Source organism: Felis catus, chromosome X, assembly GCF_018350175.1.
Source record: "Felis catus isolate Fca126 chromosome X, F.catus_Fca126_mat1.0, whole genome shotgun sequence".
In the NCBI taxonomy this organism is placed as follows: Eukaryota; Metazoa; Chordata; class Mammalia; order Carnivora; family Felidae; genus Felis; species Felis catus.
The window spans coordinates 92,038,464-92,063,421 of NC_058386.1; the positions used below are offsets into that span (position 1 = coordinate 92,038,464).

The 24,958-nt window shown below is 41.2% G+C and overlaps 1 long non-coding RNA gene and 1 pseudogene across 1 annotated transcript in view; both read left to right on the plus strand.

Moving 5' to 3' along the window:
* Positions 1–24,958, plus strand: part of LOC123383468 — an 80,181-nt gene that overhangs the window by 42,397 nt on the left and 12,826 nt on the right. The window lies entirely within an intron of this gene.
* On the plus strand, positions 12,309–12,423 carry LOC111558842 (annotated as a pseudogene).

The following is a 24,958-nucleotide window of genomic DNA, read 5'->3' on the forward strand; positions in this document are numbered from 1 at the left end:
TCGAAGTCTGAGTTTTGAATAATTGCATACAGAGAGATTGAGAATCATTTGAGATTTTCATATTTGCCATGATATAAGGAAATGAGGGCACAGATCATGGATGAAGACAGGATAACAAATTTTTTTCACAAATTCCTAAGAAAGGACTGGAAGTCAATACCCAAATCCTTATTAGTGATGCTTGAAATTATTTGCATATCGGTTTATACATATTCATGCTAAAGTGAACTGCTTAATAAATTACACACACAGTCCATTACATACAGTAGGTTTTTCAACCTGTAGGTCATGTTTTAAGCATTTTGTCTGCTATTATTGATGTATTAGAACTGGTGTTCTCCTTTGCTGATTATAATGAGGATTTCTTGGCTAGAGAGTGGGCAGACAAGCAAAAAGTTCTTCTTCTTTTTTTTTTTTTTGTTTAATGTTTATTTTTGACACAGAGACAGAGCATGAACGGGGGAGGAGCAGAGAGAGAGCGGGAGACACAGAATCCGAAGCAGGCTCCAGGCTCTGAGCCATCAGCCCAGAGCCCGATGCGGGGCTTGACCCCACGGACCGTGAGATCGTGACCTGAGCCGAAGTCGGATGCTTAACCTACTGAGCCGCCCAGGCGCCCCAAAAAAGTTCTTCTTGTACATTGGTACTATACCAAAACCTATTTCTGTCTGGGTTATACTCTCTATGTGGTAGACAAACACTGGGAAAGAGAGTCAAGGAATCAAGTTGTTGAAAAAGAATTTTAAGAAGAAAAGTAAGCACAAAAATATGAGGATGTAGCATAAAAATAACATTAGGCTGCAAACCGTTCTTGTTAAATCATCATGAACTCAAACCCAATCAACACATAAGCAATTTGATAGGTCGTAGGAGGATATAGATCACAGCAACACAAATCAAATTAATAGGGTTGATTTCAGGAGCTAAATGATCTTTTTGAAAAAAAAAAAAAAAAAGAACTCAAAACTGAAATGGTTGGGGGCCTGGCTGGCTTAGTCAGTAGAGCGTGAGACTCTTAATCTCAGGGCTGTGAGTTCGAGCCCCACAATAGGCATGGAGTCTACTTAAAAAAGTTTTTTTTTTTTTTTAATTTAAAAACTGTCAGGGAGCCTGGGTGGCACAGTCGGTTAAGCATCCGACTTCAGCCAGGTCACAATCTCGCGGTCCGTGGGTTCAAGCCCCGCGTCGGGCTCTGGGCTGATGGCTCAGAGCCTGGAGCCTGTTTCCGATTCTGTGTCTCCCTCTCTCTCTGCCCCTCCCCCGTTCATGCTCTGTCTCTCTCTGTCCCAAAAATAAATAAACGTTGAAAAAAAAATTTAAAAAAAAAAACTGTAATGGTGGCCTCAATCTGGGGATTTTGCGTTAATTCATACTCAACATGGACCGAAAGTGCCAGAATGCCAAACCAATGATACCTGCCCCCATACCTGATACTTGCAATTCAACCTGAGGGGTTTTATTTCTCTATTCTAATGTTTTATCTCTGATGTAAAGAAAAGCAAAATAAATGTGGGATGGAGGTAGCCAATAGGCGCGCCCGCTGGAATGCCTGGGTTCAAACACAAGCCCTGCCACTCACTGAATGACACTGGGGAAGTTGCTTTGCCTCTCTCAGCCTCTCTCCTCAACTGTAAAATGTGGGAATATAATCACACCTATCTCATAAGGTTGTGAGTGTTAAATAAGATAATGTTTGTAAAGCACCCAGAATACTACCTAGTCTATGAAAAGCACTCAATAAATGGTAGCTATTATCATTGTCAGTCACTGATTTCTTGCCATGGGCAAGTTTCAAACTCTTTCCTGAGTCAGGATTCTAGAAAGAGTAGACAGTGCAGCAGGGAGAGTAGAGCGGGGGGCTAGAAAATGATGAGGGACAAAATGTACTCACTAAGGATTAGACCTATCTCACGGCATTCCAGTTCAATCTTAACATTTCCCCCCCCCCCCCACAGTTTGGATAAATCTTATTCCACATGATGTTTATTGTACTACATCTATATGTCATTTTATATTATAAAACTTGTTCTCCTGACTGCATAGGGGAAGGAAATTTCTTTGATATGCCAATTCTAATTTTTATGGAAGTAATGACTCCAGGTAAATTATTTTCGTCTCTTAGACCAGAGCACTTAATATGGCAACTGCACAAGAATACTGTTAAGGGTGTCAGAGCTCATTTTCTAAGAAATTGCTATCAGAAGAGAAGCGATCACTTAGCAAAAAGAAAGCCTTTCTCAAGATTGGCATATTTCATATCTCCAGGAAAAGTTGTTGGGGTGGGGGCTTAGTATCTAGGCTGACAGGCAGAATTAGGTAGTTTCCAGGTACTGAACTCTTTCTTTTTCTTTTTCTTTTTTCAAGTTTATTATTCATGTCGTGAGAGAGAACAAGTGGGAGAGGGACAGAGAGAGGGAGAGAGAGAATCCCAAGCAGGCTCCACATTGCCAGTGCAGAGCCCGACGCAGGGCTCGAACCCACAAAGCATGAGATCGTGACCTGAGCCAAAGTCAGACACTTAACTGACTGCATTACCCAGATGCCCCTAAACTCTTTATTTTAATATTGTCTGTGATATTTAGATTTCTCAGTCCACCTAGAAATGCTCCTGACCCATGACTTTTAATTTGTTTTGTCACTCAGATATACACTTGATATACTATAGGTCACCACGTCAAATGCCCCGGTCGATTTTGTTACGATTGTAGGATGGGGGGGGGGTGGTTAGGAATGGTGAAAGAAAGAGGCAAATCTCTCAAGACAACAGACTAAACTGTTCATCCTCTGCCTGCCACCTCCGTTAACTCCCACCACTCTCTATCCCGTACATTCTTTTCCTTGTCCATTATCTGTCTAAAATGCTCCGTGCTTTCTTGCTCCCCCCCCATCTGTTCTCATTTATTAATTCGTTTCACAAACGTGTTTTGAGCGCCTGCTATGTGGTGTGAACTGTGCCAGAAATTGGAATTATGGCAATAAATAGGACAGATGTGGTCTTGGCTTAACATCCTTTTTTTCTTCCTATCTTTATTTTATTTTTTCTAAGTTGATTTATTTTGAGACAGAGAGAGAAAGAGCGCAAACGCACGTGAGCCAGGGCGAAGAGAGAGGGAGAGAGAGCATACCAAGTAGGCCCCACACTGTCAGTGTGGATGCCGATGCGGGGCTCGATCTAATGAACAGCGAGATCATGACCTGAGCCAAAAGCAAGAGTCAGATGCTTAACCAACTGAGCCACCGAGGCACCCCTTTCTATCTTTAAATGTATCTACTATCCTTCAAGACCCGACTCAGGTCATCCTATTGTATGTAACTCTTTCTGATGAACTCAACCTACAGGACCTCTTCTTGCTCTCAACTAGCACTTAATTGGTATACCGCTCATTTGCCTCTATCATATACTCTATTTTATAACAGTTGCTAAAAATGCTTCTTCTGGCTGCAAACAATAGCATGCCTAATTCATAGCAGCCGAACCACAGGGCCATCAAAAAGGAGGTGGCCCCAGAATTGAGCTGGTGTCTTAACAATGTCATTAAGGAGACAAGCTGCTTTGATCCTTCCACTGCCTTCCTCGGGGAGTCAGCGATGTCTTCCCTCACAGTTTGAAAGTGGCTGCTGTGGTTCCAAGTACCACATTGTCACATTACGGCGTCCAAAGCAGGATGCACCAGCCGTGCCAAAAGGGCTTCCTTTTTCCGTGCCTTTTTCAGAAGCCACAGACAATTTTTAGTCATGGCAAAGCGGTATGGGGCTGCCATTGCTGGCTTACATCATTATGATTCCCCTCGTAGGTCTGGAGAGAAAGAGTGAGAAATTACTGTTGGCCAGGAAACACCACATACACCAATGCCTTTATGATTTTGATTTGTACATTTATTAGCTATGCTACCTTGGACAAATTAGCTACTTTTTCTAATTCTCAGGTAATGCATCTGCCAAATTAGGCATAATAACACATATCTCATAGGACATCCAATGAAATATTTCTTTTAAAAATGCCTCACACACAGTAGATCCTCAAATGTTTCCTGTATACATAGATTAGGCATAGCTCTAAAATAGCAGATCTCTAACCATGTTCCTAGATTCTCATCTCTAGTCTCTGTCTTAGCTTATACAGATAATTATATGGCACTTTGCAATGTTGGTTCCCCGTGTATATGCTGAGTAAGCGATTGCCCATGATTGTAATCCAGAGTATTAAAAGAGACACTCAAATCTAAAAATGCCTTTTTCACAATTCCTGTGGCTCGCGTCTCCTGGTATAGCTCGATGATCCTTAGAAGGGTAACACAGAGTAGCATTTATCAGGTAGTAGGCTCTTAGTGTGAGTTGTGTGATCAAATCTGTTTCAGCGATAACTTAAAGTTGCAGGATGAGGCATAGGTTTAGAAACCATATCCATTAGGATTAGCTCAGTTTGTTTCATTTGGGTTCCAGAGCTCAGGATATAATAAATTAGTTCATACTAAGGTATAATATCTAACTCTAATCTAATATGTTAAATGGCCTAGTCACCTCTAGGTCAGACTCTTGAATCACACAGATCTGAGCTTGGATTCCAACTTATCTATCCTCTTCGAGCTGTGTTCTCTACCTGTAAACTAACTGAAAATAGTAGCAATAACGTTGTAGAGTTGAGAGCGTTAAATCAGACTATACAAAAGGGCCTAGAACACTAAGGGTGTCCACATGTTCACTAATATTATTGTTCTTTATTAATATAAATCTTATAATCAAAATCATGTTATAGTACAGAAATATCAGGGAAGATGATTCTTACCTTGCCTTTGAAGAAATGGACACATAAAGCTTGACCGATTTGCTTTCCATCTTACAGGAAGATAATGATAGAGCCATAGAATATAGAATATAGAAGGCAAGAATATAGAACGACCTTCTGCCTGGGTGACTCAGTCGGTTGAACAACTGACTTCGGCTCAGGTCCTGATCTCACCGTTCATGAGGTCGGGCTCTGTGCAGACAGCTCAGAGCCTGGATCCCGCTTCAGATTCTGTGTCTCCCTCTCTCTCTGTCCCTCCCCCCCACCCCACCCATGCTCTGTCTCTTTCTCTCTCTCAAAAATAAATAAACATTAAAAAATATTTTTAAAAAGGAGTCTCTCAAAGACCTCTATCATCTTGACCAAAACTGATTCCTAATGACACAGCTAGTTTGTGGCAGCTGTTTTGATAACAGGAACAGGGTTAAAAAGACTGTTTATTTTTTAAATTAACGAGCAACATACCCCACAAACACTTTGGTCCTTCTTTTTTTTTTTTTTCAACGTTTATTTATTTTTGGGACAGAGAGAGACAGAGCATGCACGGGGGAGGGGCAGAGAGAGAGGGAGACACAGAATCGGAAACAGGCTCCAGGCTCTGAGCCATCAGCCCAGAGCCTGACGCGGGGCTCGAACTCACGGACCGCGAGATCGTGACCTGGCTGAAGTCGGACGCTTAACTGACTGTGCCACCCAGGCGCCCCACTTTGGTCCTTCTTCTATCTACCGTTGCATCTTTCTCACCCAGGGTCAGGAGGAATCAAGCTCTCACGTGGAGAATCGGAGTTTAGATGTTGTTCCATGGTAGGTGCTCAATAAATACTTGCAAAAACAAATGAATTATTTGGAATTTTTTAAGAGCTGAAAATGTAATGGTTAGAGTTGGCTTTTTTTGTTTGTATGAAAATATAATGACCTTACTAGATTTTTACAACTGGATCGTTTCAGCAACATATTTCTTTTTTTTTCTTAACGTTAATTTATTTTTGAGACAGAGAGAGACAGAGCATGAACAGGGGAGGGGCAGAGAGAGAGGGAGACACAGAATCTGAAACAGGCTCCAGGCTCTGAGCTGTCAGCCCAGAGCCCAACGCGGGGCTCGAACTCACGGACCATGAGATCGTGACCTGAGCCGAAGTCGGACGCTTAACCGACCGAGCCACCCAGGCGCCCCTCAGCAACATATTTCTAAAGACACTTAGAACATAAGAATGAACCAGGCAGGCTGGGACTTTTAATTTTTCTAATTCAGATCTGGACTTTGGATGAGCTTTCATTTCATACAGAATTTGACTTTAATAACGTTGGTCTTCTCTCAAACTGCTCACAAATCACTTCCTGCAGTGAGAGCTAATTTTCTAAAGGAGCAGCAAAGCTCAATCCTTGGGGGCAAACTCAGCTAGGTCTTTCTGACTTTTTGAGAAATGAAACATTTAGACAATGGTTTAACTCTTTTTCTTAGAACAATCAGCATCGATGTAGCGCCTTGAAAAGTAAGCGGATGAAGTAACCCTGAATTAGGAAAAGATGACAGTCTTTTTAACAGTGGACATTCTATAGTCATGACTCTCTCCCTACACCTCTTTTTGGGTCCCGACAGAGTTTTTGTTTTCTCCTCTATCCCTAATCCCAGGAAAGGGCTTCTTTTCAGTCCTTTTAGACATCGCGACAAGTATAAAGTTGCTCATTAATTAATTCACTCCTTTGTCACGTTGTTTACTGAGTGTTTGCTTTCTGCCCGGCACTGGTAAAAATCCTGAGGAGTCAGAGATGAATGAAGCATAGCCTGTACCCTCAAGGAATTCACAACCTCATGGAGGTAGACCGACAAGCAAACAGATAAATTATAAAGTGACATAGCTAAGTGCGATTGCCGAGATATGAGCCAAATACTGTAGGAACCGGAATGCTCTGTCTCCCAAGAGTATCTGATTTATCATCTGCATCTCTAATTCTGAAAGAGAATGCAAGGTCCTCATTAAATGATTTCAAGCCTCATAGAACAAGCTGGAGAGATATTTTTGGCGAAGGGCAACTTCCTGTTGTCCCTGGAATAACACAAAGAGGCTGTATACCCCATGTTTGTGTAAGACTAGTCTTGCTACTAATAGCATGTCTTGCAGCAAATTAGTAATAACAGCATATGGCTCAAAAGGAAGTACTCGCACCAAATAGCTGGAAGAAAGACATGTCTTCTGCAAAGTATCTGAAGCAGTTCTGGGGATGAAGGTACCATGACACGGAGGGTTACCTATTTTGGGGTGCTGACGCTAAAGCGATGATCCCACCTGGCATGGCAAGTTTAATGGCAACTAGGCAACTGACAAAATAGAAAGGAAAACAGTGACTCTAAGCACTCGGACATGAGAAGTTGTTGGGTCTTCCACCTGTCCAAATGGTCCCGTTCGGAAGTTCTCTTTTATTTTGCGAGGGGACCCTGCCATCCCACTGCTCAGCAATGGGGAAAGACCCCTGAGATCAGTTCCTCTGCCTCTGGATGTGAGAGGTTTGACACATATGACCTGCCTAGCAGTGGAACGCTTTTGGGGCGCCTGCCTGGGCGGCTCTGTTGGTGAAGCTGATTTGGGCTCGGGTCATGATCTCACGGTTCGTGAGTTCGAGCCCCACGTTGGGCTCTGTGCTGACAGTTTGGAGCCTGGAGCCTGCTTCAGACTCTGTGTCTCCCTTTCTCCCTTCCTCTTCCCTGTTCGCACTCTGTCTCTCTCTCCAAAATAAACATTAAAAAAAAAAAACAGTGGAAAACTTTTGCCCATGTTGCCTGCTAACAAAATAACAAACAGATAAAACTACACAAAAAGTCTCTCTTCTTCAGGGCAAGTGTGCTAAGGAACCTGCACGTGAGGAATACTGAGTTTGTCATGGGATTGTAGGATACTTTACTTTTTTAAAAAAATTTTTTTTTTCAACGTTTATTTATTTTTGGGACAGAGAGAGACAGAGCATGAACGGGGGAGGGGCAGAGAGAGAGGGAGACACAGAATCGGAAACAGGCTCCAGGCTCTGAGCCATCAGCCCAGAGCCTGACGTGGGGCTCGAACTCACGGACCGCGAGATCGTGACCTGGCTGAAGTCGGACGCTTAACCGACTGCGCCACCCAGGCGCCCCAAGGATACTTTACTTTTACATGAGGCTTCATTTCGTCTTTCCTTGATGCTAGGACCAGTGATGATATTGTTTTTCTTGTGACTGTCGATATCATGTGTGAACACAATCTTTGCCAAACCATTGATCCCTTGGTAATAGTGTGAGGAATTCGTAGTATGCTCTCTAGATTGGAATATCATTTGTTTTAAGGTATATTTCCCAGTGTGATGAAAACCTCAGACCATCTGGTGCTATAGACCAAACGTGTGCGTGGCCTCAAAATTCAAAGGTTGAAGCCAAATTCCCCATGGCATTATGAGGTCATGAGGGAAGAGCCCTTATCAAAGAGACTCGAGAGAAGGATTTCATCAGACACAGAACCTGGAGACACCCTGATCTTGGATTCCCTAATCTCCAGAACTGTGAGAAACAAATGCTGTTGAAGCCACTCAGACAATGTCCTTTTTGTCATAGCAGACTAAAAAGACTGAGATGTGTGGTTTCCAGTCCAACATGTAAGGAGCTTGGAAGTGGCCACTACATCCCAGCAAGTAAAAATGTAGAACAAGTGGAAAAATCAACGACTCTTCTTAGATCCATCAGAGAAGTAAGGCCACAGGGCAAACTGTTACCCCCCAAATGGGACAGACAGGTGAATACAAATAATCACAGGTTACCAGAGCAGAAACCCATAACTAGAAGCCTCTGCCAGAACCAGCGATGGAGTAGAAAACCCTGAATTACAGTGGACAAATTTCGGGATGCTTAATGTTGACAAATTGGAGAATTAAAAACTCCAGGAGGAGCCAATCATAAGGAGGGATCCACACTTTTGTGAATGGTATCTCTAGGAGCTTGACCTGGTTTTAGCAGTGAACGTCAGAGAAAAATTCCCCCAGGCTTTTGGCAGGAGGGAGGAGGGGAAAAGTAACCATTTTGAAATAAGCTAGAACATTCTATTCTTCTTAATAAGGCCTCCCTCAAGATACATTATTTTACCAGAACCTAAACTATTGGGTTTTTGTTTTCAGAGACTAACCAACCAGAGGGAAGGGAAATCTGCAACTCCAGCCCTCTATGTCCATCCTGTGCCACCTACGGGGGTTAAATAAATGGACACGTACTTGGGAAGTTCACAGGCTAGAGGCATAGGCTCACTAAAAAACTGAAATCTAATTGTAGGGCTATAGAACACTTCCAGTCTCCCTCCCCGACATGTTACCACCACATTACTAAAGGCCTATTGACAGCAGTTCCTTTTGCCCAGTACATCATGTCTAGCTATCAGAGAAAATGTCAAGGTAGCACAACAAGACTCAGCTATGGCAGGGATGTTGGCTTTGTTAGACTGGGAATTTAAAATAGCTATGATTAATATGCAAAAGGATTTAATGGATAAAGAAGGCAGCATGCAAGAACAGGTAAGAACAGGTGGTAATGTAAGCAGACAGATCAAATTCTAAGATAGAATAGGAAATAAATACTGGAGATAAAAAGCACAGCACCAGGGGCGACTGGGTGACTCAGTCGGTTAAGTGTCCGACTTTGGCTCAGGTCATGATCTCGTGGTTCGTGGGTTCAAGCCCCACATTGGGCTCTGTGCTGACAGCTCAGAGCCTGGAACTGCTTTGGATTCTGTGTCTCCCTCTCTCTCTGCCCCTCCCCCTGCTCATGCTCTGTCTCTCTCTCTCTGTCTCTCAAAAATAGACATTTAAAAATTAAAAAAACATTATATAAAAAAATCAGAGTAAAAAATGAAGGATGCCTTTGATAGGCACATTGGTAGATTGACCACAGCTGAGGAATGAATCACTGAGCTTGAACTTATCGTTTTTTTTAAGTGTATTTCTTTATTTTGAGAGACAGAGAACATGAGCAGGGAGCAGCAGAGAGAGAATCCCAAGCAGGCTTCATGCTTCACACTGAGCTTGACATAGGGCTTGATCTCACGACTGTGAGATCATGACCTGAGCTGAAATCAAGAGCTGTACAGTTAACTGACTGAGCCACCCAGGCGCCCCATTAATAGAAACTCCAAAAATGGAAAAGTGAAGAGCAAAAAATTACTGAAAAAAACAGAACAGGATATCTAAGAACCATGGGACAACCATAAAAGTTATAATGTGTGTGTAAAGTGAATACATGAAAGAGAAGAAAGAGGAACAAAATAAATATTTGAAGCAATGACTGAAAATTGCACCAAATTAATCACAGACACCAAACCACATATCCAGGAAGCCCAAAGAACATCAAGAAAGATAAATAACGGCGACAACAACAACCAAAAAATGACACCTAAGCATATTATATTCAAACTGCAGAAAATGAAAGGTAAAGACAATATCTTGAAGGAAGCCAGAGGGGAGGAAATCCCTTATTTATACAGGAACAAAGATAAGAATTTACATCTGACTTCTCAGAAGCAATGCAAGCAAGTAGAGAGTGGAGCGAAATATTTAAAGTTTTGAGAGAAAAGAAAACACCAACTTAGAATTATGGACCCTGCAAAATTATTCTTCAGAAGTGATGGTAGATTCAATATTGCCAAGACATTAGTGCCTCCAAAGTTGACTTGTAGATCCAGTGCAATCCCCATCTAAATCCCACTGAGTTATTTCTTTTTTTGTATTGACAAACTGATTCTGAAGTTTATGTAGAGAAACAAAAATTACAAAATAACCAACCCTGCATTGTAGGCCAAGAACAAAGTTGGAAGACCGATACGGCCCGATTTCAAGAGTTAGGATAAAGTTACAGTAATCAAGACGATGTGGTATTGGCAAAAGAATAAACAAAAACAGGAAAAGGCTAGAAAGCCCAGAAATAGACTCACATATATATAGTCTCATCTTTGACAAAGGGGCAAAGGCAATACAATGCAGGAAAGATGGTCTTTTTAACAAACGGTGCTAGACCAACTGGACATTTACACACGAAACTATGAACCGAAGCACAGACTTCACACACATTACAAAAATTAACTCAAAATGGATTGGAGAGCTACATGCAAAATGCAAAACTGTAAAACTCCAAGAAGATAATATAGGTGGAAACCTATATGACCTTGGATTTGGTGATGGTTATTATATACAACATCAAAACAAATTGAATCCAACAGCGAGACTATTCAGTTTTTCCAAAGGCACCAACTATGGGGCCAAAGGTATGATCCATAAAGAAGTAATCGACAAGCTGGACCTTATTAAGATTAAAGACTTCTGCTGTGTCAAAGACACTGTCCTGGGAATGAGAAGACAAGCCACAGACTAGGAAAAAAATATTTGCAAAAGACATATTTGCTAAAGGACTATTATCATAGTATATATCATAGTATATATATACACACACACACACACACACACACACATATATATATATATATATATATATATACACACACACCATATATATCCTAAAGCTCAACAGTGAGAAAAAAAAACAACCTAATTTAAAGATGGGCTAAAAACCTTAACAGATAACTCGCCAAAGAAGATATACAGATGGCAGAGAAGCATATGACAAGATGCTCCACATTATGTGTTATCAGGGACATGGAAATTAAAACAATGAGATGTCACTACACCCTTGTTAGAATGGCCAAAATCCAAAACATTGACACCGTGAAACACTGGTGAGGCTGTGGAGTAACAGAAAGTCACTTTCATTGCTGGTGGGAATGCAAAATGGTATGGGCATTTTGGAAGACGGTGTGGCAGTTACAAACTTAAGAAACTCAACACAGTCTTACCATATTATTCAGCAACCACACTCCTGGATATTTACCCAAAGGAGTTGAAAAACTATGTCCACAAAAAACCCAGCATGCACATTTTTATAGAAGCCTATTCGTCACTGTCAAAACTTGAAAGCAACCAAGATATCCTTCGGGAGGTGCATGGATAAATAAGCTATGGTACATCCGGAATTTGGGATGTAATTCAGTGCTAAAAAGACATGAGTTGGTTACCAAGCCATGCAAAGCCATAGAAGAAGCTTCAGTGCATATTACTAAGTGAAAGAAGCCTATTCTGAGTACACATCAGGAGACATATCAGGAAAAACAAACTCTTCCTTCAAGATTTCTTTCTAGAGGGGTAACAGAATGCGCACTCACTCATTCATTCAATAAATATTTAGTAAGTGCTTATTCTACACCAACAACTGTGAGGAGTGACAGAGGAAGATTTTTACAAACCACCATATAGACAAACTGAACACGTGTAAGGATTATGGGGTGAAGCAAGTTGATCATCACTAGCTTCTTGGAGTTAGGTAGAATATTCAAATTCATCCAGTGAGCCAGATACTTTAAATGGTAGCCTTTATGTATAGTGCATACTGAGAGACACTGCAAGAGAATTGAAGAAGGGTTAAGAGAAGAGAGAGGACTGGAGCTGGGCCTTAAAGAATATGATAGTGTTCACCTTGGCGGCACATATACTAAAATTGGAACGAAACAGAGAAGGTTAAGATGGCCCCCGTGCAAGAATATGATAGAAAGTGGACAAGCAGAGATGAGAAGCATGGTTTCTCCAGATAGGAGAAATTGTATGCGGGTAGAAATAAATATGGTTTTCCCCGACCTAAAAAGAGAGAGGAAACTATTCCAACCAATCTCTCTTTATAGTCATCTCTCTCTCTTTTAAACTCATGACCAAACTTCTTCTCAAAAGAAGAATCTACACCTTTCATTCAGGCAATAGTCACTAATTTAGCTCTCACGTGCCAACTTCTTGAGATACGTTTTAATCGCATCTTACTTGTTCTGTCTTCAATTCACACAGTTGACCCCTCCCTCTATTCTGAAACCAGACTCTTCCTTGGTTTTGATGTTGCCACTTCTCTTATTCTACCTCTCTGGCCATTCCTGGGCCTTACTTTTTAAAAAACAAATGTTAAAGTTGCAGAAGTTTTGGATTTACAGAAAAATTGTGATGATAGCACAGAGTTCCCATATGCCTCACATTGCTTCCCCTATTATTGCTATCTGAGAACAGTCTGGTACACTTGTCACAATTAATGAACCAACATTGGTACATTATAGTTAACTAAGTCCAGATTTTATGGTCAGATAACCTTAGTTTTTAACTGAATGTTCTTTTTTGTTCCAAGATCTCATCTAGGATACTAAATTATAATTAGTTGTCATGTCTTCTTAAGCTCCTCTTGGCTATGACAGGGTCTCCGTCTCTCCTTGTTTGTGATTGACTTTAAAAGTGTTAAAGACTACTGGTTAGGCATGTTGTAGAATGTACCTCTATTCTGATTCGTCTGATGTTTTTTCTTATGATTAGACTGGGGTGATGGGTTTCAGATTGGAAGATCAGAGGTAAAATGCCATTTTCCTCACATTATGTCAATGGTAGGTGACATCAACGTGATTTATTACTGTTGATGTTAACCTTGATCGCCTGGTTCAAGTGGCTCAGGTTTCCCCTCTGTTCCCATACTGTAGTTTTTGGAAGGAAGTCACCGTGCATCATCCATACCGCCCTTAAGGAATGGGTAGTGCTACTCCATTTTCTTTAAAGTAGTATTTACGTTAAGCATTTGGAATTCTTATGCATGTGAGATTTGTCTCCTCTCTCCCGTGTATTTATTTAATCATTCATTTATATCAGGGTTGGCTCATGAATATGTATTTTATTCTTGGGTTATCATCTAATATTAGCTCAATAATTTTGTTAATAATTCTGTTGCTCCAATTGTCCAGCTTTGATCAGACTCTGTGTGTGTGTGTTGTGTGTTGTGTGTGTGTGTGTGTTTGTGTATTAATACTTACCTTCTGGCACCACAAGTTGCTTTAGGCTCACTTCTATATTTTCTACCCCAGGCCTAAAATCAGTCATTTCTTTAAGGATCACTAATTATGGTATTAGAACCCAAGGTCTGAGCATTGGGTGTGTTCCCTGGGTCTTATTTTATGACGCATTTTCTCTTCTCTTTATTCTTTTTATTTATAATATTTTTAATGTTTTATTTATTTTTAAGAGAGAGAGAGAGAGAGCAGGAGTCGGAGAGGGACAGAGCGAGAAGGAGAGACAGAATCCCAAGTAGGCTCTAGGTTCTGTGCTGTTAACACAGAGTCTGACTTGGGGGTTGAACCCATGAACCACGAGATCATGACCTGAGCTGAAGTCGGACACTTAACCAACTGAGCCACCCAGGTGCCCCCCTTTCTTTTTAAAAAAGGGTTTCTTAACCTTTCAGTATTGGCATTTTGAGCCCCAAATCTTTTTGCTATGGAGGGTTGTCCTATGCATGGTCGGATGTTTCACTGTATTCCTAACTCCTACCCACTAGATGCCAGTAGCACTCCCTCAGTTGTGACAATCAGCTGTCTTGAGACATTTCCAAATATCTCTGGGAGGCAAATTATCCCCATTTTAGAACCACTGCTCTCCATGTACTTGTTTTTCCAGGATCTCGTATTGTTGGCTCTCTTCTTTTCTCATTATTTGTGCTATTCTTGAGAAAACTCAGCTATTCTCTTTGTTTTCACTGCCACCTATAAACTAATTTCTTTCTGATATATTTATCGTTATCTCTGATATCTTTCCTAAGGGCAGGGTTATGCATCTCCACTTGGATGTCTTATCCTCTGCAGGTACGTCAAACAAATCATGTTCAAAGTGAATTGCAGGATAAGGAAAGAATCCCAATCTCATAGAGAATAGCAAGGAATAACAAAGCTGCAAAAGAGGTGACTAAGCAAGCATACCTATTGGCTTGCCATAGTGCTGCATGTGTGACAGTAAGAGTACTTGAGTCAGTTTTTCAGAGAAGGGTTGGGCAAACTATACCCCCCTGCAAAATCTGGCCCACTACCTGTTTTTGTATGTTAAAAATTATTTTTTGGGTACCTGGGCGCCTCAGTTGGTTAAGCATTCAACTCTCAGTTTTGGCTCAGGTCATGATCTCATGGTTCGTGAGTTCAAGCCCCACATCAGGCTCTGCAGTGATAGGGCGGAGCCTGCTTGGGATTCTGTCGCTCCCTCTCTCTCTCTCTGCCCCTCCTCTGCTCTCTCTCTCTCTCTCTCTCAGTCTCTCTCAAAATAAATAAACTTAAAAAAATAAAAAAATATATCTATTTTAAATTTTTAAATGGTTAAAAAAGCCAAAAGAAGAATAGTTTATAACACATGAAAATTGCATGATAGGCAACTTTCAATGTCCATAATAAGTTTCTTACGTAACACATCCACACTCATTTGTTTTTATGTTGTTTGTAGCTGCTCTCAGGGAACAATGATAGAACTGAGTTATTGCTGCAGGTGGCTTATAAAGCCTAACGTAGTTACTACCTGGCCCTTTCCAGGAAAACTTTTCTGAAACCTGGATCAGAGCAAGACAATTGCTCACAGCATGGCAAGCAGAAGGAGCATTCACGTGGTAGTGCTTGTTCTTCTGCCCTATGCCCCATGTGGTGTCCCAATGGCCCGGGTTGGTAGCTGGCATGCGGTGAGTTGCACGGCAACCTGAGGAAGCCAGGACTAAGGGCTCAGCACCTTTTGTAGCAAGCAGTAAACAAGCCAGTCTCTCACTTCAGGGAGCAAGCACTGTCATGGACAGGGACAGAGGATGGTTAGGACTTGCAGTTTGGCATACAGAGCAATGACCTGCAGGAGAGCTCGGGCCCATGGCAGACCATCCTCGACTCAACTTTGCCTCTACGGCCCCCTCTCCCAACCTTTGCTTCTTTCTCATTTCTGTCAATGGTATTACTCTCCCCTTGGTTGCCTATAGTAGAAAAACTAAGAGCTACCTTAGGTTCTTTGATCTTTCTGATCTCTAATCGATTCCCAGGTCTGTTGTCTCTAAAATCTTTCACATTAACCTCATACTCCTTCCCATTGCCATCACTTTAATTTTTAAAAAAAAATTTTAATGTTTATTTATTTTCGAGACAGAGAGAGACAGAGCGCGAGCGGAGGGCGGGGAGAGAGAGGGAGACACAGAATCCGAAGCAGGCTTCAGGCTCTGAGCTGTCAGCGCAGAGCCTGACGGGGGTGGGGGGGGGTGCGGGGGTGGGCTCGGATCCACAAACTGTGAGATCACGACCTGAGCCAAAGTCAGACATTCAACCCACTGAGCCACCCAAGCGAAGGAAATTTTCATGGTACATTGTTAGTTATGTTTGTATTGAAAGAAAGAGCTACAGCCAGGAACCCAATTCTCTATTCCAATTATTTACTATGAAGTAGCAGTAGGAATAGTAACATGTATTTAGTGAACATTTATTAAGGGCCAGGTACTATGCTAAGTACTTTACACATCGTCTCACATCGCCTCGTTGAATCCTTATGACCTTTCAGGTAGGTGTTACTGTTATATCAGCTTTACAGATGAGAAAACTGAAGGTAGAGAGTTTTGATGACGTGGGCAAGAAGTGCGAAGCTAAGACTGGAGCCCCGAGCTCTTTACGCCTTCCTTACACTCTCTCAGAAGAATGTTGGACAATAGCCTGGAAGACGAGCCCCGGTAAGTGTTGAGAATGAAAAAGGGCTTCTTTTGAAAGACTGCATTTCTCACCAGGATCTTATCCTTAGTCGGAACACAATATGCATTCGTTGTTCATTCTAGGATTACAATGGGTTTCAAAAAAAGTGGTGGCTCTCAGGTGGCATATTGGGGAACTAGCTAGGTGGGAGGCAAGAAGGTGTGAACAAGAAAAAAAAAGAGCTGCGTTTTCAACCCAGTGAATAGAAATGAAGGCTTCAGCCTCTTTTGCTGCAGTAGGTTTTAAACGCTGGAGAGTTAAGGAGTACGTGATATAGAAATTGTCATTTGGGTCTGCTTTGTTTGCCTTTCGGTGAATTCCGTGATGTGAAGTTTGTTTGTCTAAGTCAAATACGTTGGGAAATGGATGCCTACTACAGGGATTGATTTTTTTTTCTTTTTTTCTTGAGGCAGTGGTTCTCAAAATGGGATCCTGAGACTTGAGGGGCAGCGTCCTCTGAGAACTTGCTAGCAATGCAAATTCTTGGGCCCCCCGCCTGAGAATCAGAAGCTCTGGGTGTGGAGCCCCGCAGCCTGTGTTTTAGCAAGTGCTCTGGTGATTTTCGGTACACATTAGAGTTTGAGAACCACTGGTCTGAGCAATCCTTGAGACCAGGGCCTATGTGTTCTCTCCCTTGTCTGCTCATGAGGACGACTGTATCGTGCAAGCGACTTGATAATAGGTAATTTGTTGCATCATTTGGAAATAAAGCAGTTCTCAGAAGAGAGTTTATGGTCTCGATTTCACAGCCCTGCTCTCAAGAAATTGATAAGTCATTCTCCTGGGACTGAGTGAGAATCATTACTTTAAGACTTTAGCTCACAATTCCAGTAGCTGCCCCCAAGTGGATGGCGTTCAATCTGGCCTTACAGGTTTGGTACAATAGTGCATTTACCTAGATGAGGCTACCTTTTTTCTATGGATATCTGCCTGTTTCTAAAATTACTGTTCTAGGGGCGCCTGGGTGGCTCAGTGGGTTAAGCGTCCGACTTCAGCTCAGGTCATGATCTCACGGTTCGTGAGTTCGAGCCCGCATCGGGCTCGGTGCTGACAGCTTGGAGCCTGGAGCCTGCTTCGGATTCTGTGTCTCCCTCTCTCTCTGCCCCAACCCCGCTGGCTTGCTCTCTCTCTCTCTCAAAAATAAATGAACATTAATTTTTTTTAAAATTACTGTTCTAAAATTACTGTGTAGATATGCAAATATATCAATTACATGGGGGGATAAAGCAAATTGCAGAAAATCTACATAGTATGTTCACATTAAATAAAAAACCCACCAAACCTGTGTTTATATGTTTGCATATGAATAGGAAGGAGTCGTAAAGAATACACAACAGAGAGGCACAAGTGACTACCTGGGCTTAGGGGGGGCAGAAGTGGGGAGCCACTCTCAAATTTCACTTTTTTATAAATTTTAAATGTCTGCATTTTCCTGTTTCTGAATTTGTCACAATGAATGTATATTACTAGGAAAATATTTGCAAATAGGCCTGTTCTTTACATTGAATAAGTAATACCCACATGATCATTCGAACAGTGCAAAAGAATAAACAGTGTTCATACATGTTCTTAAACTTTTAAACGTAAATATTTAAAAATGCTCATTTCTTTTACGAGCAATGATCGTTCATTTATAGGGTGAGAGGATGCTTCTAAATACCAACATGTGTTGTGGAAATATATCTTAAGTTAGAACGAATAAAGATCTTGCACACAAGAGGGAGATAAAAAAGCAGGGCAAACATTTAACACTCATTATATCAAACCTAGATCTATATAACATGGATGCAATAAGAAGAAATACTACCACTACTTAGGCTGGCCTTTTTCGCTACGTTCAACTGTTATTAATCAGCTTAAACAAAGCTTGGTGTTTCTCTCCGTGTTCAAGAAAACGTTGAGCATTCTCAGGTACAATGCTTCGAGGCATTGAAAAGGTCTGGCACTCTGTATTTTCACAGCATCCTGACAAGGGCTGGCAGTTTTCTTAAGCTACTACTTTAACTAACAATTCTCAAACTAACAATGGTCAAATATCCCAGCTCGGCCTCCTCTCTCCTACAGGTTTCAAAAGCTGTTAACTGTCTTTTCTATCCTTTCTGGAAACAACTCACTTAGTGCCGCTAATTAGATTTGGAGAGCAGTGGCAGTCCTTTGCCTTCTTTTCTTTAATATTCACAGCAAAGGAGGCTTTCTGGTTCTCTCCCCTTTGTGTTTATTTTCCTCCTAAATGCCTTGCCTCTAATCAGAGAAAAGCTCCTTGTGGAAACCAAGTTACCAACTCATTCAATTGACTTCCCCTCCTTCTAGATGAATGGCTCATATCCATAGAAATAGGGTTCATTATCATAACGCTTCAGGTTTAATATTTTCCAATCTGCCACAGACCTTAACTAGCCCTACTTTTAATTCAGACTGCTTTTAAAATACCCTCTGACCTCTACCCTCAAAATGTTTAAAAAGACTTAAATATAACGGGCCGGTTTTATTGAAAGACCAATGTGGCCCTCTCTTCCACAGCACATGTGCTGAATTTGGAGCAATGGGGAGAAGATTAGAAGAGGAAGAATGGCATGTCAATTCACAAACAATATCACATATTTTCCTTACTGGGATAGTAACTATCTGTCCTGAATCAACAGCTAACATCGTATGCAGTGGCAAAACACCCTAATGTACTCTTGTTAAAATCAGAAACAATATAAGAAGAGCTGCTATCACTATTATGGTTTATTTGTTAATTTAATTTCCTAACCAGGGCAATGAGACAGGAAGCAAATAAGAGACATCACTTCTGGAAGTCAGAAGACATGATCAATACCTGCAAATGCAATGATTGAGAGTGAGAGTTTGAATTTACCAGTTTTCCTAAACATTTCAGTAATCAGTTATAAAACACAGTATAGAATCCATTTCCTGTAACACCTAAACAGAAAATATCTAGGCATAGTCTCGACAATAAATGTGCAGGACCCATAGGGAGAAAACCACAAAACTTTACAAAAAAAAAAAAAAAAACAAACAAACTTGAAAAACAGATGAGAATACAAATGGTTTTTAGTTGTTAAGTCCTCTCAAATTCATGGATGGTTTTAATAAAATTTACAATAGAAGTCGCAGAAATGATTTTTGTACCTTGATGAAACGAACTCCATACTAAAGAATATATATAGCCAAGAATAACAAGTATATTCTGCAAATCAAAACTAACGAGGTAGACTTATTCTAACAAATTGTGGAAGCTGGTTCAAAAATTACAATAACTAAAACAGTATGGTACGTGTACATGGATTTAAAAAACAAACAAACAAATAAATGTAACAGACCATAAAGCCCCCAAATAGTGAAAGAGAGCTTAGCATGTTTCAGGTATTTGCCATTTTGGACCTGTGTTAGCACAGTGATAAAAGGATTTGTGTTGTGGCAGCTGGCGCTAAGTCATAAATATAGGACCAATTATTTTGAAGGGGACACTGCCAGGAAATCAGAGTCCTTGACAGTCTGGAAACTCCTAGGGAAAGTTAGTGGGCACAGTTTTCATGAACAGGGATTTCTTCTCATGCTTCCTGCTCCTTTAGTGAATGTATATGCCATGAGAGTTGAATTGCTTATTTTGGCAGATACCCTTCACTATTTTGAAGGTTAGCACCACCTCTGGATTTTCTTTTTGTAGGTTTCAGGCTCAAACAGAGGTATTTCACCATTCCTACTCTCTGATCTGAAGAATCTTTTAAAATGTAATTCAAGATTTTATTCGTTTGCCGTAGTTACCCAGTTAGCACAGGTCAGTGCAACATCATTAGTCATCTTTCGGCAGGCTTCATTTTATTTTTTTTAATTTATTTTTAATGTTTACTTATTTTCTTTTTTAAGGAGAGAGAGACAGAGCACGAGTGGGGGAGGGGCAGAGAGAAAGGGAGACACAGAATCCTAAACAGGCTCCAGGCTCTGAGCTGTCAGCAGAGAGCCAGACTCAGGGCTCGAACTCATGAACCGTGAGATCATGAACTGAGCTGAAGTCGGATGCTCAACCATCAGATGTCCCTCGCCGTCTTCATTTTAAGAGCAAAGGAGGCAAATGGATCCCAATTTCAAATTCTTGGCTTTACTCTAACTACAATGTCTATAGGACCAAATATATGCTTTTGAAAAAAAATAGTTTAAAATCTACAACATTATGCAACATTATGCCTGTATAGGAAAAAAGGCAGTTATTCTCAAACAATACGCACTAAATTGAAGAGAAAGCAGTTTTAAAAGGCTTGCATTATATTTTTTTTTACAAATCAGATGTATCAAGAAATACTTGATGTTGATGCTATCTAAAAACTATATTTGTTTTTTTCTAAAACATTCCACAGTTGTACTCAAGGTTATAACTATGGTTGAAATCAGGTCCTTATTTTAGGCCAGCTAATTTAGTCTTATTTTCCGTGTATAAAGAAAACCTAAATTTTGGCAACAAATAATCTACTTACCATTTATTTAATGGAGAGATATTTATTGATTACCTACCAGGTGCCAGGTCCTATATTAGATAATAGGTTGTCAGGAGCACTGGCTGGCTTAGTAGAGCATACAACGCTTCATCTCAGGGTCATGAGTTCAAGCCCCACGTTGTGTGTAGCGATTACTTAATTTCGTTTAAGCATAAGGGAAACCCTCTCTGTAATGGCCATATTTAAACTGAGATTTGAAGAATGAGGAGCCAGCCACGGAGAGGGTGAGTGGACTAGTGTTCTGTGAAAAGGTCAGTGTGGCTAGAGCTTGAAAAGATAGTTGGACAGTAGCATGAGATGAGATGGGAATGGTAGGCAGGGACCCGATTATGTAGGGCTGTCTTAAAGTATTTGCAATTTATTTTCAATGCAAACGAAAGCCATGATAGGGTCTTAACCAGAGAAGTAATATAGTCAGATTTACAGTTTTAAAATTATCAATTTGAGGGGCGCCTGGGTGGCGCAGTCGGTGAAGCGTCCGACTTCAGCCAGGTCACGATCTCGCGGTCCGCGAGTTCGAGCCCCGCGTCGGGCTCTGGGCTGATGGCTCGGAGCCTGGAGCCTGCTTCCGATTCTGTGTCTCCCTCTCTCTCTCTGCCCCTCCCCCGTTCATGCTCTGTCTCTCTCTGTCCCAAAAATTAAAAAAAAAAAAAACATTGAAAAAAATAAAATTATCAATTTGACTTTAGTGTGGACAGTCGATGCATGTGGAAAAGAATGGATGTTCTGAGAAGTTGGCTGATAATTTCTGGCTGGTGAGAGGTGTGCCCAAAAAAAACCAAATTAGCCCTTGAAAGGAAAAACGATTTGATATCACACTACCATGTTTTTTTTTTTTTTTTTTTTTGTATAATGTTAGTTATATTTATTGGACTAGGAAAATACTAGGAGCCAGAAACTGTCCTGAGCCCTTTGCATGCATTCAATTAATTTAATCTCTGGAACAATCCTACAAGTACTACTATTTTTATTGTTCACATTTTACGGATGAGGAAATTGAGGAGCAAAGAAGTTAGATGAACTGCTCAGAGCCACAAATCCAGTAAGTGGCAAAGTTGGAGCTGAAATCCATAGTTCGTAAACATTTTGTGCTAAGAATAGCTAGAGAGGGGCGCCTGGGTGGCTCAGTCGTTTAAGCTTCCGGCTTCGGCTCAGGACACAACCTCAAGGTTTGTGGGTTTGAGCCCCCTATCGGGTTCTGTGCTGACAGTTCAGAGCCTGGAGCCTGCTTTGGATTTTGTCTTTCCTCTCTCTGCCCCTCCCTCACTTGTGCTCTGTCTCTGTCTCTCAAAAATAAATAAATGTAAAAAAAAAATTTTTAAGAAAAAGAATATCTGAAGAAAGGAAGGCTTGGTCCCCATTCTCAATGAATTCCAACCTGTCTGAGCAAGCAAAGGCAGATCGAACTGTTCTTTTGACCACGTTGCCTTCAGAGGTCCCAAAGTGAGACGGTGAGCCCCAACTCTGTCACGTTACTTTACATTGAAAGTGCCATCACGCTACTGTGTTGTTTTTGTACCCACACTACACCCATCATGGTTCTCTTTGTGGAATTATGTATTTATTCTCATAGGATTACCTAAGCTAATAAATGGTGACAACATGCTTCTTTACCTTTGCTAATGAAGTGTGTTAAGCATACTACTCTACTGAAAGGTGCAGTCCTTAACTAGCTTCTTTTTTTAAAAAAAGCTAGTGGCATAAATCAGTCAGAGAAGGACAGATATCGTATGTTTTCACTCATATGTGGATCTTGAGACCCTTAACAGAAGACCGTGGGGGAAGGGAGGGGGAAAAATAGTTACAGAGAGGGAGGGAGGCAAACCACAAGAGACTCTTAAATACAGAGAACTGAAGGTGGATTGGGGGGTGGGGGAGGGGAAAATGGGTGATGGGCATTGAGGAGGGCACTTGTTGGGATGAGCACGGGATATCGTATGTAATCCAATTTGACAATATATTAAAAAATAAAAAAAAATTAAAACATTTTTTAAAGTTTATTTTTGGGAGAGACAAAGCACAAGGCGGGGAAGGGCAGAGAGAGAGGAAGCCACAGAATCTGAAGCAGGCTCCAGGTTCTGAGCTCTGAGCTGTCAGCCCAGAGCCCGATGCGGGGCTCAAACTCACCAACCATGAGATCATGAACTGAGCCCAAGTCGGAGGCTTGACCAACGGAGCCACCCAGGCGCCCCTTAACTAGCTTCTATTGTGAAGGCTAAGTATACATATTATTTATATTCAAGTTATGCATATTCATGAATAAGAAATGAGGAATACCATTACTTTTTGGCCACATCACTCTGGATTCAATTCTGGAGGCTGTATCCAAGGAGAGGATGATTGCCCCCAGGAACATAGAAAAACCAGGTAACCTGGAATGTCCTGACCATCCATTGGGCCAAGGGCATGCCGGTGAGCTCTACTCTGAAAATGAATAGAGGACAAATGGAACTTAGTGGGCATTTCCAAAGAGTGCAGAGTTCCATCCGAAAGAAAGAGGTAAAGAGTCTCTGATGCTAGGAAGGGGCCACCATGACTAGAACATTAGGAGAAGAATTCAAGTGGCTGATGAATATGTCTTAAAAGAAGTGAACAAGAGGGGTGCCTGGGTGGCTCAGTTGGTTAAGCATCCGACTTCGGCTCAGGTCATGATCTCCTGGTTTATGAGTTTGAGCCCCGCATCTGGCTCAGTGCCGACAGCTCAGAGCCTGGGGCCTGCTTCAATTCTGTGTCTCCCTCTCTCTCTGCCCCTCCCCTGATCACAGTCTGTCTCTGTCTCTCTCTGTCTCTCTCTCTCTGTCTCTCTCTCTCAAAAATAAACATTAAAAAAAAAAAAAAATCGACGCCTTACTGACTGAGCCACCCAGGTGCCCCGCAAATTAAGTTCTACGAGAAACTAAGGATCCCACTTATCTGAAACTGGTGTCAACTTAAATCTACTCCAGAATAAAAGTCTTAATAGCTTATTCTAGCATGCTCTTTGTTTCCCAGAAAGAGTGAGGCAAAAGAAAGAAACAGATTTTTTTTTTTTTGAAATTGCACTAGCCAAACTGAGCTAAAGTGGATTTTAAGTTAGAATAACCAGTTTGGTCTGAGATATCATCCCTTGCTATATTTCTGTTTTTGCTTTATTTTCCTTTAGTTTTCTTTATAAATGTTCTGGTTACAATGAGTCACCTTATCTTGACTGGATCAAAGTAAAAGGCCTTTCCAGACATCAAACAGGATACGTGAGAAGAGAACTAAGCATCTTGCACGGCCTGGAGAAGTAGCAGAACCATCCAGAATGGAGCAGTGGAGCTGGGGTGTATGGGGGTCATGGAGATAACAAAAATTCTCAGGCAACTCTGGATACGAATGCCTACCCTCCTGGGTCATGTTGTCACCTTGTCCCAAACCAAACAGACCGAAAGCAGAAAATCACGGCTGCTTCAAACAATGAAGGAAAAACAATCCAGTGCACAAGAGCCACGATCTTCTCTCTCAGGCTGCCTCAAAATAAATGTCAAACAAAGAAAGTTCAGCTTCATGTGAAAAGTGATTCCTGTGGCTGTGAAACTCCTGACCACAGGCCTACCGAGGGTCATTCAGAAGGAACACACTAGAATGGACGCAAAGGCAAAATCAGTCAAATTGATTCTGTGTCTTAAGAGACCATTATTACAAATCATGGCCAGGGGAAAAAAAAAATCTGGATTTGATCTATTGCCACCTTTTCTGAAGAGTCTGAAATGAAATGATGCGATTGTTTTGGTCATTAAGATGCCCTAAGGCAAACCTATTCGATTTTTTTTTTCTCTGGAAACAAAGGTTAAATGCAAGACGGCGAGTCACATATTATTACATAGCTCACAGCTTAGCATGACCAAATATGCAACAAATAGTTTGGTAACATTTTTTCCTACCAAGACAATTAAGTTCCTAAAAAAATGTTGCAGCTACCTAAAAAAGGCAATGTTTCAGTTTGCATATTACAGATCCTTCCTGAAAATGCCACGGAATGCCACAGAATGTTAATGAGAAAAAAAAGCAAACATGAAACAAAATATGGTAACAAACTGTAGTAG